General features: G+C 39.2%; 1 protein-coding gene and 1 pseudogene across 2 annotated transcripts in view; one reads left to right on the top strand and one right to left on the bottom strand.

Moving 5' to 3' along the window:
* Zfand3 (zinc finger AN1-type containing 3) overlaps positions 1 to 4,709 on the bottom strand; it is a 339,956-nt gene that overhangs the window by 192,127 nt on the left and 143,120 nt on the right. The window lies entirely within an intron of this gene.
* LOC111818545 lies at positions 2,886 to 3,066 on the top strand (annotated as a pseudogene).

The raw sequence follows: 4,709 nt of genomic DNA, 5'->3' as shown, positions 1-4,709 counted from the left end.
CTTGATCAGAAAATTTGGGACACTACCGAGGTACATGACGTTACAGTACAAGTTCTCATATGTCCTGAGTCTTAATTGACCTTAGAAGGTTATGGACAAAATGTTGGCTTTCCTTGTAGCCCTCCTTTTTCTCTAATTTCAACAAGCTACATCTTATTACTATTCTCATTCTCCAAAATAGAAAACTATAAAGTTCAGATAGGTCATACAACTTACCCAAGAGTTCTACAGTAATTGATATGACTGACTTCTGAACTTAAACCCTTATTATTAAGTCATATTGTAAATTACATTAACATAGGAAGAGAAAAATGTCAACTTAAAAATGATAGGAGAAGGAATTGTTAATGTATGGTAAGACTGGTTGGTGTTTGCTGAACGTGGACATTTTGGCTTGGTTCTGTGTTAAGAGAGACAGTAATCCACTTAACCTGCCTCAAGAAAAGATGAAATTGGTGGTCATAAGAAAACACTCTTCTCACAGACTGGCAAGGACTGGATCACCATCAGAAACCTACGACAGCTGGCTATCTCTTAAAGACTGTATAGTTGTTATTATGCACTTCTGATTTGTTCCTTCTGCAAAGGTCGCCCTCTGCTTCAACTAACCAAAGAAGGCCCAGCCAACACATAACTTCTATCATGAATTTTAATTTCTCTGTTTTTCTGTCTGTCTTAAGACTTCACATTTGCTCCAAGAGCCACAGAGGTTAAGAGCTAACTACCTCAAGAGGTGAATCAGGCATTTCTTCTGGTCCAGTATCAGCAGATGGTTCAATTGACACAGACCTTGAATGAATCTACCTGTAATAGTTACAGGTGAGGGCAAGGACTTCTAACCCACATTTCTTCTATATTATATTACTTGATGTTTAAAAAGATGGTGGTAGTCTACTACAAGATTCAAGGAAAGATTCAGACTCAAGGATTTTGTTTCACAGGAATTAAAGGAGAGAACAGGACAAAAATGGTAGAGGGTCAGAATCATAACAAAACAAGACATTGTCGGGATTTTAATATGTAGAACACTGTCCAAGCCAAAGACATTTGAAAATTCTCTCAGAAGAGCAAGATTAACTCACAACTTGAGATCTTGGGAATACTACAGGAAAAGTTATATATCCATTTTACGTACCTTATGTGCATTACTGAGTGATCTTGTTATGGTATGATGGAGACAGATGCAGAGAGATCTGAAGTATGACATCAAGATCAATGAAACAATGCTATTAAGTTCTACATTCAAGGGAGAAAAGAGCAGAAAGTCAAACAAAGAAAAGATTTGGGAGAGAAGGTGGCTTCCACATTCGGAAGGAGTTTAGCAACCACCACAGAAAAAGATTCTGTTGATGAAACAGGAGAAAAATCTAAAAACTAGAAATCTGAAATGATTTTAATTTTTAAGGTGGGCGGTATATGGGAAAGAACTCTTAGGACAGATGATTATCATTGGAGAATAGTAAACATGTTGATAAGAAAAGCTCCTTCAACTAAAATGAATCCACAAGTAACTGAATACAGAAGTCTTCCCTGATTTTTCTAATAAAGAAAAGGCAGGCACATGGAAAGTTCTGAATAGTGGAATGGCATCAGCCAAGTGGGTACATGCTAATAACATGCATTCACAGAGAATGAGCAATTCTGCAAAGGAGAGACACTGCCCACCTCAGGCAAATACTGACCAATGGTAACCCCAGTGAGCTTCTGTCTACAGTGTGGAAGGCATATACAGACACGTGTGCTGGCAATAGACAGCTGAAACATTTGTCACACTAACCATTTGGCATACAAAAGTTTGACATTTGGGTTTTCAAGGCCTGCTGCATACAATAAATTATTTAGCTAAATATGGATTTGAGTTTCCTGAATGGCAAAACAGTTGTGTAGGCTATACACAAGAAGCCATTATGGCCAGTGATCCTAGGCAAACCAGCTTAGTGTGGTTTTACAGTTTTTATTTAGTGCAAGATCTAAATTAATTCTCTAAACAGTTATGAAAAAGTAGGGCACTAGCATCCCACACTTTCAGCTAAGGAAATGGAAAAAAAAAAAAATAGACATCATACCTATGTACTGAAAATTGCAAAGCACATCTCCCACAAATTCAAGAGTCCATAGCTACCTTACTGTTTATGCCCATCTCCTTAATTAGGCTTTAAGGTTTTTGTGAGTAAGGGCTATATATTTACTTCTCCCTACAGTGCTCAGCATAAGGTAATAAAAATACATTTAAGAAAATTATCTTGGAAGAAACACAATTTATTTTCATACAATATTTATGGTGAAGTTTCATATGCCCAAGATTACGTTCTCAAAAAGAAAACAGTTTAAACTGGACACCTGAAGAATTTTTCTCTTTTTCTTTTTTAATATTGAGTTCCTTAGTTAGTTATTGGATACAAGGTCTCACTACACAGTTCAGACTTATAGTGATCCTCCTATTTCAGCCTCCCCAGAACTGTGATTACAGGTGTGCACTACCACACCAGGTTTTAGGGCAAACACAGCATATCCAGGGCTCTAAAGCCAGCAAGGCATGTGGTACCAGGGATCAAACTTGGGTCCTTGTGCTTCCCAGGCAGACACTTAGACCGCTGAGTTATCTCCCCAGGCCAACTTTTCTCTATTTAATCTCAATTTACATCTGGATCTGGAAAATGAAAGTTACCCTAATAGAAAGTTTTTCAAAACTCTTGTATACTAAAACTTCACAAATCCAAACAGATATAACTTTAAAAACAAAAAAAAAAAAATGACAATTTTTTGGCCTACCACCATGTTATGAATTCTTCCCTACAGAAAAAAAGTCAAAATTTACTGAGGCTCAAAGAACTTTCTATCAGGTCACTGGCTCTGAGCTCAGCTCTGGAGGGTGTGTGGGTGCCATGTCTGGCTCTGAAGGTGGCAAGAAGCCGCCTCTGAAGCAGCCTAAGTAACAGGCCAAGGAGATGGACGAGGAAGAGAGCGTTCAAACAGAAGCAAAAGGAAGAGCAGAAAAAACTTGAGCTAAAAACAAAGGCCGCAGGAAAAGGCCCCATGGCCACAGGTGGAATTAAGAAAAAATAAACTGTTCCTTGTGCGCACAATGATGGTGACCCTGGATTCCATTCCTGTTCAGATATCTGGATGCCCTGCCGGAACATCTCTTGACACGTATAACTACAGTGAAGTGTGTTCTTGGAGTCTATTGAACATATAAGAATGAAATTTTATTTTAAAAAAAGTACCGCTCGGGACCCACAGATCCTGAATAGACCCAAAGCCCAGGCCTGGTGTGTGAGTAAGACAACCCGGGGGCCCACGGATCCTGAATAGACCCAGAGCCCAGGCATGGCGTATCAGTGAGAGAACCCAGGCTGTGGATCCTGATTGACCCAGAGCGCAGGCCCAGTGTGTGAAAGAGACCGCCCGGAGCCCTCTAGATCCTCAGTCGACCCAGAGTGCAGGCCCAGTGCGGAACCCTTCAGCAGAACTCCCTGCAAAGAGGCTAGAGGCAAGAACCACCAGGCTGATTCAGGAGCAGAACATTTTGCCACAGTGACACAAAGGGTTCAACTCTAACGGCTGCAGCAGAAAGAAGTGGAGCACAGCAACCAGATCCAAGCAACACCCCCTGGAGAAATCTGAACTTCATAGATGCGAACCTGATGCTAAGGTAATAACTCTATCCAAGCTCTACACGAAAGGTCAGAAGACAGTGGTATACAAAATGACAAAGAGAAGGAACAAAATGCAGTCTCAGGCCCTGAGTCCACCCAGTACAATTGCAGAAGACAGTAGCACTGAGGAAACTGGAAATCACACACCTGAAATTTCTGAAATAATAGCGTTGGCAGTAAAGAAACAACTGCAGAAAAGTATAGAAAAAATCAGATCAGAAATAATTTCTGAACAAGAAAAATGTAGTGATTAACTATAATCAAAGAAGTACTAAGTGCTTCTAAAGAATACACTGATAAAAAAAATAGCGCAGAATATAAAAATGATGGAACCCCCGAATAAGCAATTCAGGAAAGAAATAGAATGTATGCAACAGATTCAAAGTGATATACAGGAAATTAAGACCTCAATCACAAGCTGGCAAAACTGAGTGAAAGTGAAAATAGACTTTCTGACCTTAAAGACACCATTGCAGCTAGTGAAGAAGAAAAGATCTCTTAAAAACAACTAGGATGCAGGAAAAAAAATAATTCAATACCTGCAAGACGATGCAAAGATGAACAATGTGAGACTAATAGGCATAGAGAAGGAGTCTCATGTTGACTCCATGAGAAGGAAGGAGTCAATAAAAATGATATAAAAAGAATATGGGCAGAAGTAATAGCAGAAAACTTTCCAAATATGGGGCAACAATCTGACATTCACACAACCGAAGCACATAGAACTCCAAATAACATCAACCCAATTACAACCACACCCAGACATATAATAATCAAGATCCCAGAAATTCAGCACAGGCACAGTACACTAAAAGCCACTAAAGCAAAGAAACAGATCACATTTAAAGGAAAACCCATCAGAATAACAGCAGATTTCTCTCCACAAACCATCAAGTCAAGAAGAGCATGGAGCAAAGTACCTTCAAGTCTTGCAAGAAAACAAATTCCAACCCAGACTGATCTATCCTGCAAAACTCTCAAATATAATGGAGAAGTGAAATATTTCCAGTACAAAGAACTAAAGAATTTTATGATGACAAAGCCAAGCCT

Source organism: Octodon degus, unplaced genomic scaffold, assembly GCF_000260255.1.
Source record: "Octodon degus isolate 3935 unplaced genomic scaffold, OctDeg1.0 scaffold00005, whole genome shotgun sequence".
Lineage (NCBI taxonomy): Eukaryota > Metazoa > Chordata > Mammalia > Rodentia > Octodontidae > Octodon > Octodon degus.
Note: the sequence above shows the minus strand (reverse complement) of the source record. Positions and strands in the feature narration are given on the sequence as shown.